Source organism: Tursiops truncatus, chromosome 12 (genome assembly GCF_011762595.2).
Source record: "Tursiops truncatus isolate mTurTru1 chromosome 12, mTurTru1.mat.Y, whole genome shotgun sequence".
NCBI lineage: Eukaryota > Metazoa > Chordata > Mammalia > Artiodactyla > Delphinidae > Tursiops > Tursiops truncatus.
Genome location: NC_047045.1, coordinates 87,821,293 through 87,836,051, shown reverse-complemented (window position 1 = coordinate 87,836,051; position 14,759 = coordinate 87,821,293). Strand labels below are relative to the sequence as shown.

At 50.4% G+C, this 14,759-nt stretch overlaps 1 long non-coding RNA gene across 2 annotated transcripts; it reads right to left on the bottom strand.

The window, feature by feature from the left end:
- Positions 1-110: 110 nt before the first annotated feature.
- LOC109552793 (uncharacterized) lies at positions 111-3,903 on the bottom strand. Of its 2 annotated transcripts, none has more exons than XR_002179668.3 (3): positions 3,599-3,903; positions 2,954-3,072; positions 111-2,331 (listed from the first exon to the last, which is right to left on the bottom strand). It is a non-coding gene; the product is annotated as an uncharacterized lncRNA (long non-coding RNA). The 2 variants fall into 2 exon arrangements; XR_004521308.2 differs by having other exon boundaries at positions 111-1,808; positions 3,599-3,880.
- Between the last annotated feature and the right edge of the window lie 10,856 nt (positions 3,904-14,759).

The following is a 14,759-nucleotide window of genomic DNA, read 5'->3' as shown; positions in this document are numbered from 1 at the left end:
GAACGTCTTCCCCAGTAGCCCACGTGGGGCTCTGGCCCGCCACAGCCCCACCCTGGGGCTAAATGCACCGTTGGTAGGAACTGTTGAAGGAAAACGGTAAGAAAACAGGCTAAAATGGTAGTAGATCTTGTACTAGACATTCGACATTCATGTAACGAACAGCTAGTTTCAGGACGCACTTCAGGGATTCACACTTTAAAAAGATTAACATTTTAGAACAAAGAAGTCCACCTGTTTGACCTGGGCAGAGGTTTCCAAAAGTGAAGGAGAGTGGCTGCTTTCTGTCACTCTCTTTCTTTCTGTCTCAAAAGTGCAACCATTTCAAAGGGCCCAGAGCAGACTTGGAGTCTATCTGGATAGAATTCCCACGTGGGCTTCACAGAATCCGCTTACTAACAGAGGTGAAAGGGTCTTCCTGAGCGTTCTATAAAACTGCTCTGATATCTGGAGGAAAGCGTCAAACCCACCCATGGTGGAGGTTTTGGATAAAAGATAGTACACAGGGTATTTTCTTTAATGGTCTAAATCTCAACCGTGTGGCACAAGAGGCGATGGGAACCCAGTATGTGCCAGGGCCGCTGAGCAGGCGAGGGTCCTGGGAGAGGATCCAGAGCCAGGCTTCTGGCCCCGCCTCGGTCCCAGCAGTGTCCACAGTCTGTGTCCCTTGCCGGCCACCCCAGAGACATGGCCGTGAAGCTCCCTTTACGGAGTGTGTCCTGCTCTCTTTGACATTATCTCTTGCGTCTGTTGGAGTTTTTCTCAATTCGGGGGCTTTGAATGCCGTATTTGGAAACTGCAGACTTCCTTCGTCCTCAGCAGGACCCCCGTCCTTGTGTCACAGGAGAGGACCCTCAGGCTGTGTCTCTGGCCAAGATCATGTGAGATCAGTGCTGAAGGGGATGCAGTGGGTTCGGGCCCCTGGGGATTTCTGACAGTGTTTATCTTTCTCAGAAGCCAGGCTCCATTTCCTCATGGTTCAGGTTCCAAAGCACAACCAGACAGGAATGCGTCCCCGCCCAGAAGATGCCGGGCCTGTCTGTGCAACCGGCAGACTAACGGAGCAAGCTAACCATAACACCCATGCAGACTCCACGCAAAATGCAACCGCGGCATCTGCGGACGGAGAGCCTCAGTGATGAGATGTCAAATCAGTCATCAGTCAGTGTCCCTCCCCCCCTCTCTCTCTCTCTCTCTGTCTCCTTCTCTTTGATCCTCTCTCTGTCTGTCTCTCTCCATCTGTCTTGGTCTCTCCCCAGCCTTGCAGACACACACACACACACGCACACACACACGCACACACACACACACACACAACACACGCACACGCACACGCACATGCACACACACACACACACACACACAACACGCACACACACACACAGCTGTCTGCCCAAGGCCTGAAGCTGCTTCCTCTCCGGTGCTCTTGCATTTACTCTCTGGCAGGTTTACAGTAAATAAATATGACTGTAGGTGCCGTGTCTTCCCATCTGCCTGGGGCCCAGGTGCCTTTGCTTCCCCACAAATTCAGCAGAAGGACACAGCCCAGGGTTCGGCCCCGCTGGGCCACAGTTAGCTATTATGAGGCCCCAGGCGTCTCCGTAACCTCCCTGGGTTTGCTTCCTCTTATAGAGTGAGGTTGTTTATGCCTCAGGGTTTGCCGGGAGGAGTACATGAAAGGTGCTGAAAACGGGCCCGGTTCTGCCCGCCGACCACCACGTCGGGCTCCTGACAGGAGCCCAGGCAGGGGACCCCGCAGGCCGCAGAGCCGAGGGACTGGACAGGCCAGGAGGCCACGGGCGCAGAGGAGGCTGTGGGCAGGGAAAGAGCACACAGAGGGTCAGTCAGCGAGGGTCTCTGACCCACCCCGAGCATCACCCCCGCTCCGCCAGGCAGGCGGCATCTTCCGTGGCAAGAACCACGGGGGAGGGCTCTTTGGGGAAGTACTTTAAAGCACAGAGCTAAAGTCGAGATCATCGGTGATAAGGAGGCAGAGTCAGTCCCCAACCCAGTCCTGAAATTACAAAACAGAGTCTGAGGGGCTATAAATTCAGGGAAGAAAAATACTTAAGGGAGGCAGAAGGTCCAGGGCAGAATGTGCAGAAGAAAAGATTAACTGAGACATTCCATTCACCTGCCTGCGTATTTTATATTTCTCACATATGTTTCTTCTGAACAGATACGGTCGTAACTGCTCAGCGTGAAGGGAGAATAAAGCAGGAAGCTCCCCTGCGCAGAAGATAGCTGTGACATGGGGGAGGGGAGATTATTAGGTGATGGGTGACCCTTCACGTGCGTTTGAAGACAGATGAGCTACTTCCTCATCCCTAAAGCCTTTAAAAAAGAGACAATTTACTGTTAGACTTTGGGGATCATTAGAAAGCATTTGTAACTTCCAGCATGATTGAAATACAAACATTTTAGCAAAAAAGTAAATATATAAAAGGAGAAGCTAGTTCTTTCTAAGTATCAACGTCAAGCTAAGGTAGAAATTAAATATATAAGAATTGCTAATTCATAAGAAGGAGAGAAAAAGGATAATTATGTCAGAGAAGATACCCCAATTATTGTATCAAATCATACTGTAAAATTTGAGGAAACAGAATCTTTATCTTTTATGACCGACTGAATGCACTTGTCCCCCAAATTCGTATGTTGAAGCCCGAGCCCCCAGTGGGATGGCATTTAGAGGCGGGGCCTTGGGGGACAGTTAGGGCAAGATGAGGTCCTGAGGGCAGGGCCCCCAGCGGGATTGGGAAGAGGTCACGTGGGCACACGTGGCTGTAGTTACAGGCCAAAAACAACACCAACCCCACTGGCACCACCATCTCTAAATTCCCGTGAATTAAACCACCCAGTCCATGGTGTTCTGTCACAGCTGCCCCCTTTGTACGCACAGAAGAGAACGTGGGAAGAGCTGAGAGAGCACTTAGGACCGGAGGAAAGAGAAACTTACTTCCTGCATCTTCTTCTTATGACCAGGAGGGTAGCTGGGCGACTAACCCGAGGCTGTCTTCATCCATCTGGTCAGACACATTCACTGAGCACCGACTGTCTCAGGAGCCGTGCCGCCTGCTGTGGGGTGACAGGAAAACACGGGGCGCCCGCGCTGGGGAAGCTTTGTGTCTCGCTGGAGGAAATAAGCAAACAGCAAGGGCGACCAAGCAGCCCCTAAAGAGGCCAGTGCCCATGCAGTGGGGCCCGAAGAAGCAGAGTTTGGACTCCGTGTGGACAGCACAGTTAGAGGTTTAACTGGGAGAAGGCGGTGCTGCGCTGGGCTGGGCTGGGCTGGGGGGCTGAGGAGGGAAGAGGAGGGGGACGGGGGAGCGGAGGGCTGAGCAGGTGCCTGGAGCTGGGGGGGGAGGGACGCTGAGTGGTCCTGGTGGGGTGGACCCAGGGGGTCCAGGTCCCAGCCCATGTGCGAGAGGGGGTGGGCATAAGCAGCGTCACTAGCGCCCGCAGAGTTGGGGCGGGTGGGGGATGGGAGAGCTTCCGGGGAAAAGGGGGTGCAGGTGTGATGGAGGCCAGGGGGCAGGGGAAGCTGGCAGGGTTACTGCAGGTAACCTGATGAGATGGGTGAGGCGCACTTGGGGGTCCTCACCTGGTCCTGAGCTGGAAGCAGGGACAGAAGGTGGGGCAGCTGTCCGTCGCAGGGCGGTCCTGCCCGGCTGCGGGTGCCGATCGTCACAGCTGTTCCTGCGCAGCTTCCTCGTAGACGGCCTGTGCAGACTGCAAGCCGGCTTCCTGTGGGTCTGACTCACGGGATGTTTAGTGGAGACGAGGGGAGGGCTGGCTTCCTGGGCAGGTGGCGAGGCTGAGGCTCCAGCCCCGTGTTCACAGGAGGTCTGGCCGCTGGTCGGTGTGTGCTTGGTCTCTCAGAAGCCAGGAGAACCTGCTAGACTTGTGTTTGGAGAGGCCTGTGACCCAGCTGTGCTGAGATGGGTCTGAGGAGAGACAGGAGGTCCGGCCCCGGCCAGGGCCCCGGGCAGGGGCGTGGCGGGGACCGGCGCCACGGTGAGAGGTGCTGCGGAGGGGTGCACACGTGGCAAGACACGCAGCTCGTGGCCATTCTGTGGTCAGGGAGCCCGCGGTCTCTTGCAGAAGCCACCGAGGCAACGTGGCATAGAATCCAAGGACAGCTCAGGAGTCCTCCCAGCGTCGTTCATTTGCCCCAGTGAGGAATGAGGGTTCTCACTGAGACAAGAACATATTCTTATCTCTGAGAGGAACATCCCTGTAGAAACAAGAATTTCTAATCAGAATCTTTTTCCATCTTTAAAATTTGACTCTCTTTTTAGTTTGTTATTCCCTTTTATTTTTTATTCCGTTTTATTTCCCTTTTTATGTTTCCTTCAGCCATGGTCTCCTAACCAAGGGTAAAATCCACAGCAAATCCACACTTAACAAATCATTAACCCTATTGCACTTTCACTTCATTTTCCTTAATTATTTTCCTCCATCTCCGTGCCCTCGTCCCACCTGGGGACACATGCTGGATTTTCAAATTCGGTCTCTGTGACACACTGCACCTCCTGGGTGACAGGCGACGGTGGCAGCATCTCCGGTTGGTGACAGTAGTGGTGTCAGTCCCTGCTAACACAGCAGCACCCCCATCGCCAGTCTTGTCGCGGCTGCACATCCCGGGTTGGCATCCTTGCTGACAGAGAAGGAGGAGGAGAACGCACACCTGGAGCCTGGAGGACCAGAGGCCAGTGCAGGGGGCTCACGTGGACCACAGCGCGTCCACACGCGTGCACAGCGGAAGCCCCTTCCGCTCCGGTCCCCCCAACCAAGGGAGCCCCTAGGCTGTCTGTGATGAGTAAAGTCACTTCTAATCCCTAGTGATGCAGGGCAGTGCACAGCGAAGGGGCTTATTAAAGTACTAAGTACTCAGGCTGAGCCCCAGAGGCTAAGCGAGGATTTCCACCCTGGCCTGTAGGTCTGGTACCCGCCAGAGCCCGGGCACTCCTGCTGTGTGACTTTGCAAAACACTTCTGGCAGCAGCTCTCTGAGCCACGTCTGGAGGACAGCCGGTCCTCAGCGAAACAGCATATTGTCCCCGTCATCTAACCAGCATCTGTATGACCCAGATGGTCCTGGAAGAGACCACAGCCTTCCCCATCCTTCACAACACCCGACGTTCCTGTTGCTTTTACACTGCTTTCCTGGGTCTCCGAGATCAAGTCTTAAGTAGCTCAGCACGACAGTAACTTCCTTCAGGGAAGGTTTGTGTCTGGTGCACAAACGAGTCACTGAAAAACCGTCAAAACACAGAGTCTTCCTCTGGGACGTTTACAAGGATGGCATCAGAGCACGCAGACAGCGGAACGCCTCCCTGCGGCGACCACGTACGTCCGTGTGCTGACAAATTCTGGACTCAGTTCACTAAGGGTGCAAAGCAAACACGTCTGTGTTTGGGGCGATCAGCCTTCATGATTTGCTCGACGCTGTAAACCAACACTTGCTTTGTCCAACCCTGGCAGGGAACATGAGACTGGCGGAGGGATTTCACCTCACTCCAAGTTGCAAAATTCAGGTGATGATCATAATAGTCCCTGGAGTCGGATTTCATTTCAATTTCATTTCTATTTATTCATTTGCTGTCAAGTATCTTTTTATTTTGCCACAGTTCAAACTGTTGGAAACATTGGAATTGGTAGGATCTGGAGTTGAGCGGATCCACAGAGTTTGCTTGTATTTAAGCCTGTTGGGAGCTCTTGTACGTTCCCCCAAAAAAGATCACATGCACAGCTAGGAAAGGCAACAAAACACATTCAAGAAACTGCCTTGTATGTACACCTCCGTCACACATCTTCAGGAGGCTGTAGAAATCCAAACCGGCCACTTGATTGGCTGGGGAAACTGGGACGATATTAGAAGCCCGTTTAATACGAAGATTGTACTTTTCCATATAATTAAGGAAAAAGAGTTTATCATAGAAGTCTTAGGAGCCATTGGCTGAGAGGGTGTCGACTGTCTGGGTTAGGAGACATATTAACTCAGATCGATCGCGTAGCTGGCCGTGGCTGAGGTGCGGTATCTGCTATTTACTGTTCAAAAGTGTCTACGATTAATGGTTAATGTTCACACATTGCTTCCCCAGGGTTTCCCTTTGACCGTCAGGACGACTCTGTGAGGTCGACAAGGTGGGCTCTTACACCGACACCACCTTTGAAAGCTGAAGGATCTAAAGCAAACGGGTGAGTGGAGAGCCAGGTCACCCCCGGCCGTCCTGTCCGAGGTCAGGCCCGTGGCTGCCCACTAGACACCTGCCAGGCCCATCAGGCTCACCGGTAGCCTCCACCGGGCACCACACTGGACTCGGAGAGAATGGAAGGTTCTCGGGTCACATCCGGCGGCTGAGGCACAAGGCCCAGGCCTTCACGTGCCGCTCGGGGGCTCCCCACGCTGGCCAGGCCCGAACCGACCTGCCCACTCCTCTGACGGCGGGCGTTAGGTTGGACCGCAGCAGTGCCCTGGGGAGTACCTTTCTGTCTTCTGTCCACGGGAGCAGAAGGGCTCCCCGCAGACAGGGCCACAGCTTTTGCAGGAGCTTCTGCAAGTGATTGCAGGAGTTTCTGTGGCTTCTGTAACCTTTCCCTCAAATTCGGCGGCTTCAAACAGCACAGATTGACTGTCTTAAGGTCCTGGAGGTTTGGGTCCTGAAGAGAGCTCACGGGGCTCAATCCAGGGGTCAGCAGGGCTGGCTCCTTCCAGAGAGCCCAGGGCAGAGTCAGTCCCTTTCCAGCTTCCAGAGGGGCCCGCGTTCCCCAGCTCAAGGCCGCTCCAGCGTCCACAAAGCCAACACCTTCAGGCTGAGGCCTCTCACACCACCGCCCCTGGTTTCCCCTCTCTCTGCCCCCTTGTCCACTTGTAAGGACACCTGTGATTACATAGGGCCCATCTCGAGGATCCAGAATCATCTCCCATCTCAGGTCTGCAGACCAGCGCACTTCGTTCCCCCTTTGCCCTGAGAGGTGACATATTCGCGGGCTCCGGGCACGAGGACGTGGGACGTGGACATCTTTCTGGCCATTCTTCTGCCGACAGCAGAGGTTAGATTTCACTCCCCCAGCAGAGCGTGTGACTCCCTGTTTTCTCACTCCTTGCCAAGATTTTGTGTCACTGGAGTCTGTGATATTCCCCATCTGGTGGCTATGAAATGGTGCTTGGTTATGGTTTCAATTCTTGTTTCTCTGTTTACAAGTGAGCTTGAACATCTTTTCCTATTTTTATTTGCCTTTCACCTTCCTTTTGTGAATTACCTGTACATATCCTTTTGTCCCGTTTTCCTAATTTTTTTTCACTGATATGTAGGAGTCTTTATAATTTAGAGACTAATTCTTGGTCAGCCATAAGACATAGGTGTTGCAAATATCACTTCCCAGCTGAGGGTGGTCTTGAACTTTGCTCGTAGATTTTTTTTGCGGAACACAAGGTTTTACGTCAGTGTAGACAAATGTGTGAATCTTTTCACTTATGGTTTGTGTTTTAAAAATCTTATTCATAGAATTCTTCTTTTGTATGATATTGCAAAGATCTTTTTATATTTATTAAAAGTTTAAAATTTTTGCCTTACCACATAGGTCTCTAGTCCACTGGTGTGTGTGTGTGTGTGTGTGTGTGTGTGTAAAGTTCTCCTAGTTTTGCATGTCCATCTTCCATGATGACTTCACCCCATCATGGACAAACCCAGTCTTCTCCCCCCGTCCTCAGCTCTGCTCCCTGAATACCCTTGCAGCACGCATGGGAGTATCTTTCTGGAGGGGTATCTGTTCTGTTCCCTGTTCATCCTTCCAACCTCCCAGGACCACAGATAAATTCTACAGCTGTTAATAAGTGCTGACTTGGCTGATATCCCAACTTTTCTTCTTCAAAGTTGTCTTGGTCATTTGGGCTCTTCATTCTTGCATGTGACTCACAGGGTCACCTTGTCAAGTTCTGTGAGAATCCACTTTGGAATTTCCATGGAATTGCATTTAAGTGTGTAGATTAACTGGGGGGTACTGCCATCTTTATGACAGAGTCTTACTGTCACTTACCGTTTTGGTCTACTTTATGTATCTCAGTAAATTTTAAAATTTCCTCCTTAAGGTTTTGCCCATTTTTGTTACATTTATCACTACGTACCTTTTTTAATATTATAAATGAAATTGGAATTTTAATTTATGTTTTATAATTATTGAATGCTACGTGTGCTTGTGTGTGTGTGTACGTGTATCTGTCTTTTATTCCGCAATCTTCTTGAACTCTTTTATTAGTTTTAAGAGTTTTCCTGTGGCTTCTCTGGGATTTGCCCTGGATTGTACAGCCAAAACCAGCCGTGTTTGTTTGGGCCCAATAAATACCACTCTGCTTTCCTACCCAGGTTCTGAAGCGGCTAAACAGTAAGTCAAAATCCAAGCAGCCAGAAGTAGTAGCATCAGCTCTGCTTGAGAAAAAGCTGTTAGAGAATATATAACATCTGCAGACAAGTGGGCTTCCCAATAACGAACCCCGAATCAGCAGATGTGCCCCCGGTTATCAGACCGCTGGCCCTTCCCTGGGATTAGGGCCTAACCACTTAGCTGACCACATGTCTTTGGAAGGTGAGGGGCCCACATTCCCTGGGACAGACGGCTTCCCAGGGGCCGGGGAAGGTGACAGCCAGGCCTCATGCAAAATAAAACTTCGGAGCCCTGTTCAATTCCACGGGCCCCTCCAACTTCTCAGGATGTTTATTTGCCATTTACCGGCATTCCATTTACGGAAAAATTTAAAAGTTATCTTGCTATCATGAATGTGGCCGCTCGTGTTTATATCGTACAACCGGTTTCTAAGGTAAACACAAGAATGCTAACTGTGCGGGCCCGTACTGCAGTTACACAATCTATACTTCGCAGTTCACCCTGCTGTGGGCACGGCTCCCAGCCTCTCCCGGGCGCACTGGTGAGTGAGGACAGACCCAAGGGAAAGGCATCGTGGGCGCCCACACTCCCCTCCTTCCCTGGCATCATTTTCAGTATTAACAGAGGGAAGTTCTTAGGACACGTGGCCTTTGTTCCACAAAAGTACAGGTTGGAGAGGAAAGCGTGGGCTCTCGGGCCATCAGTGCCCAGGTACAGGGTCGTTACCTTGAACCCCCACCATTGAAGGCCCCCAAGTCCTGTGCTCACAGGCATTGTGGCTGCATTGTGGCCAACCAGACAGCGAGGACCATGCAGACACCTTCAGGCTCCACGTCCCCGGGATGCAACACAGGCCAAGACAAGATGGTTAACAAAGGAGCGTTTGTCAATGGAGTCACCTCTGCCTGGAAGGAAGGGTTTGGGGAGGAGAAAGGTGCAAGAGAGAGAAGGGTTTCTCCCTAACAAACACCGACTGTAAATCTAACCCTGCATTTTCGATTTGCTTTTCTAGTATCACTCTGCCCGCTGGGACCTCCAGGGCCATGTAAACAGCACCCAGAAAGCAATAGAAAGAAGGCTAGTGAGCATTCTTTTACCATTTTAAAGAAAGTTCTTCTAATAGCTCACAATTTTTTTGTGATTTTTGGTAAATACGTTATTTATTTTTAGGTTAAGGAAAACTTCTCTTCTGATTTGAACACACAAATATTATTGAAAAATGGTGTGAAATGTTAATATTTTTTAGATTATCGTGTTTTTTTCTCCTGTCATCTCTTAATAAAACGAGTTGCATTAATAAAATGTTAACCCAATCGTGCATGCGTGGAATGAACAATATTGGCTGTGAAGATTTTGTTTACACTCTTGTAAATCATTTTATTGTGGAAAGTTTTAAACATATACAAAAGGAGAGAGAATAGGACTTCCAGATGCCCACCATATGGTTTCAACACGTGTCTTTTCATCTGTACCCCACCTGCGTTCCCACCACCACTCAGACTTCTGCCAAGTCCAGACGTGAAATTATTACATGCGTTTTTTTTTTTTTAGTGCCTTGCTGGAATCAGTTTGCTGATACTCTGTCCAGGGTTCTGTCTTGTGTTCATAAAGGAGATTGGCCTATAAGATCCTTGTCTTGTGCTCTGCCTGTCTGGCTGTCACACCGATGCTCTTCCAGCCCCCGGGATGCTCTGTGAAGGATTCCATCTTGTTGGACGTCAGGAAGCAGTGTATGAAAGGCAGGAATCCCTTGTTCACTGAAGGGCTGGTACACCTGACCTGTATCATCACCTGGGTACTGTACGGGGGGTGGAATTTTCAGAGCCGTTCACTGTCTTTGTGCTTGTAAGTCTTGTCCTGTTTTCTATCGCCTTTTGAGTCAGCTTGCAAATGTATACTTTACTAGGAAGTTTTCCATTTCATCTAAGTGTTTAGATTTACTAACATAGATCTGTTCATGATTTTTCCCTTAAGATTTTTCAACGTAATTATTGTGTACGGGGCTACACTAGCTTCATTTGCGTTGTTGTTTATTTCTGCTGACCCCGGTTTCTGTCCCTGTTCAGTCCTACCAGAGGCGTAGTGATATTATTCATTTTGTCAAAAAGAAATTGTTTTTCTCTTTTAAAATGTTTCTGTCTGTTTGGACGTTGCCAGAGGTGGATCAATATAACCCAGATTTCCAAAGAACCCGTTTAATTGGTTCTGGTGCCCTGGACTCTCCCTTCCTGTCCCATTTCATTAATCTCTGCTCTCACTTTTCTTCTTCCCTCCTTTGTGTTTTCCCTGGGCATGTGCTGTGGCCCCCATGTTCTGTGCTCAGCTAAATGCTGAGCACAGAACCACGTTAGCTAAATGCTGCCACTTTGAGATGCAGCGTGCTCCTGTGCCAATGGGCAAGTGTTTTTAGTTTCCATTATTCCTTCTTCTCTGACCTGTGAATTACTCAGAAGGCCTTTAAAAACTTCCAGACAGAAGGGGTCTTGTGTGTTGTCTGTTTGTTACTCATTTCTAATGCATCGTGAAGTCCAGGAAGCAGACTTGACTTCGAGGATTCTTTGGTTCTGTTGCTTTCGGTTCCCGTTTGTTGAGACCTCTCTGTGGCAGCCTTGGGCCAGTTTTCGGAGACCCTCCATGTGCAGCTGTCTGGGCAGGGTTTCACCTGCCTCCATGAAGAAGTGAGTTCTTTGGATCGCCTGAGTCTCTGGAGGAGGTGCGGTGACACGTGCCCTGTGCCTGTGGATGTGCTGGTCTCCGCTTCTGCTGTGCACAGTTGAAGGCTGTCAATAAAGTGTCCCCGGAGCACTTTATTTTCCTGGTGAATGGTTCCTTTCATCACTACACGCTGACGGCTCACTTCCCCAATAATGCTTCTTTCTTTAAAATCTGTTCGTACTGTCACATGGTCACAACCCCGTTTCTCTGCTCTGTATTTGCTGACAGATCTATTTACATCTGTCTACTTTCAACCCTTCTGTGATGCTATATCTTACACACGTTCTGTCCCTCATATATGAATGGCTAATTAGGTCCATTTACAGTTACTGAGTTTATTGAATCTGTTTCTAATGTTTTATGTTTTCAAATTACAATGCTTTTTCCTTTGCTTTATGATAGTTTGATACTTTATTTTTCCATTCTGCCCATGAGTTGGGAAAGGTGTATACATTAAAATATAACCTCTCTTATTTCAGTGGTTACCCTTCATATTCTGACATACACTCTTGCTTAAGAAAATTTAAATTTAACAACGATTTCTTTTTTCCTCTCATATGATGCAAATACCACAGACTGCTTTAAACCCGGTCCCTTCTTGTCCAGTCCTCGATGCTGTCCACTGCATTTCAGCTGCATCGTGTTTACATCTCCCCCATCAGACGTTACGGTTGCTTCTGCCTGGTCCAGTCTCGTCTGGAATCACCGCATTTACCATGTATTTGATCAGCATCGCGTCCTGCGCGCACTGTTTCCTTTCGGTTTCATTGTCTTTTTTCCTCCAGACGAACACATCTTTCAGAAGTTTTTCCACTGAGGGTTCATGACCTCACTCTCGGTTTGGCTGAAGTTGTCTTTATTTCACTCTCAGTCTTAAACAATCACTGACCTGGATGTAAACTTGTAGACGGACAGCGACATTCCCTCGCCGAGTTCATGCCGTCACGTCACGGCCTCCTGGTCTCTACAGTCACAGTTTCCTCATTTTGAGATATATGTGACTATATCTTATAATCAAAAGCATCTTATAATTGTATAAAGTAATAATACTGCTTGTAAATGAGGACGCCTTAGAGCTCCTGAAATGCGGCTTCACTGATAGACAGTCATGGCTTCTCTATTTTCCTTTTTAGGGAAGCTCGCTCTCTCTCTCTCCCTCTCTCTCTCTCTCTCTCTCTCTCTCCCTCCTCTTTTTGGTAAAGATTTCTTTCCTTTTCTTCTTTCTTCTCTCTTTTCATTTTTTTCTTTAATTTTCCCATGCATTCACATTTTCTTAGGATGTCTGCCATATATTTAAATTTTTTTTTTTTTCTTGCGGTACGCGGGCCTCTCCCTGCTGTGGCCTCTCCCGTTGCGGAGCACAGGCTCTGGACGCACAGGCTCAGCGGCCATAGCTCACGGGCCCAGCCGCTCCGCGGCATGTGGGATCTTCCCAGACCGGGGCACGAACCCGCATCCCCTGCATCGGCAGGCAGACTCTCAACCACTGTGCCACCAGGGAAGCCCATATATATTTAAATTTTAAGAATACTTTCTCCCAAGGAGTTCTTTGTCTTTGCAGCAGAAGCTCCTTCAGCTCACTCCGCCTTTTTGTGAGGATGTGACTGTGTTTAATTAGCCCATTTGTCCCCCTTGGCACTGCTGACGTTTGACGTATGATCCTGTGCACTGTAGGGCGTTTAGCAGCATCCCTGGCCTCTACCTGCTAGAGGCCCCTGACCACGCCCAATAGTCATGACTCTGAATATGTCTGCAGACATTTCCCAGGGACACACACTCACCCCCGGCGAGAACCACGGCACTGAAACCACAGCAGAGGCCATGGCCCTCTGCACAGACAAGGGATCCACTTCACGTGCAGCAACTCTTGGGCACATGTGTCCCGTCCTAGGTGCTCAGTACACGTCTAGCACACGTTTCCCAGCGACTGGCACAGAGCGTTGACCCTTGTGTGTGATAATCCAAATTCTCAGGATGGAAGCTTTTCCCCAAACAGGTTTTCCTTCAGCTTTTGACAGACTCCCTTCTGCTTGTGACCAGAGGTTTCATATTTCCGAAAACAGGGAGATAAAAGCAAAGAGCATTTTCAAATGTCTTCTTCTAACCTAATTCCTAGGAGCAAATTCTTCCACTTGTAAGGAGAACTTTCCTGAGTGACTGTCTCGGTTGTGCTATGACCTCCTTCTGCTTCGTCCACTGCTGTGCTGACTGGGGTCACATCTGGGGATCCAGGGCCTCAGAGAGCATCAGTCCAACCCCTGACTCTGCAGAAGAGATCTGAGGGCCGGAGAGGTGATGGGACTTGCCCATGGCCACAGAGAGGAGCAGAGCCACCGGCCCGCCCTCCCCGACCCCAGACTGGGCTGTCCTCTCACCACACCAGGGCAGGAAGCCAAGCTAGGTTTTGGATGGTTTGGTTTTTCATGGGTTTGCTTCCCCCGTGTGTGGGCTGACATTTTAAATCTGCAAACAGGACTAGGGCAGGGCAGACATTTGCTGAGGTACCAGATGCGCCAAAGCCAAGGATGTGAGGAGCAGAAATCAGCTCCAGGTGAATAAACTGTTATAACTGAAACCCAGAAGGAAGGGCACTCGGGTAAGGGAAACAGGAAAACGTGGAAGCGAATCATCACCTCTACCTATGCATCTATGCGTCTACCTGTGTATCGCCCTGTGTATCGCCCTGTGCGTCGCCCTGTGTAACCACCTGTGCGCCCACCTGTGCATCTACCTGTGTGTCTCCGGCTCTGATTAGAAAGGGAAGAATGGCGGCACTTCACTTGAGGCCGTCCTCGAGGTCAGGCAGCCCCAGCCCCTCGGTTCAAACGTTATAAAATCAGGAGCTGCCCAATGCCCACCACCATGCCGTTTCCAGGGAGGCTGCATTTAAGGCAAACAACGACGGACGAGAACAGAGTGTTTGCAGCGCTGACAAGAGTCCCAGCAGTGGGCGGGATGACAGATGTGTGCACACGCACCCACAGATTCGGTCTCGCCCCTGCTGGGTGGAAGTCACAGCTGCGAAAGGGGTTGTGTAAGTTCGCTCCCCGGGGTGACCTTTCCTGGCCCCTTCCCACCCACACCAGGTCATCTCTTGGCACCATTAGTCCTGGAACCTCAGGGCCGTGCTGTCGGGGGGCCGGAATTCTGGACACATCTGTGCTCAGGTGGGAACGGCCTCTCTGGGCCTCAGGTTACAGGAAAGGGGTGTCCTTCTGTCGGTGGCCGACGTGGGGCCGGAGGTTAAGCAGCGCCAAGTCTCCGTCTTCAAGCGTAAAAGTCCCTGCAGCAGGGAGGGCGACACGGGACGGGAGGCAGGTGATGGACAGGGCTCCCGGGTCCCGGTGGCGACTGAGCACGTGGCCTGGCCAGTGATGGCTCGGAGCTCCCTGCCCCCCACGTCCTGGCTGGTCCTCAGCCTGCTGCAGGGACACACCCACAGCAGCTACAAGAGCAAGTTACACCAAACGCGCGACGTTGGCCGTGGTTATCTGTGCAGTAAGACTAGAGCTGCTCTCGTTTCCGTGGTTCTTTCTTTTTCAAATGTATTAATTTGTTTTCCTCTCTCAAACTCCCTTTAGCACCAGCTTCGCCCTCAGCCAGAGGCACTACTTGTAACTCCCAAAGCAGGATTTGAAAACCCACAGTGGAACCTTGGTA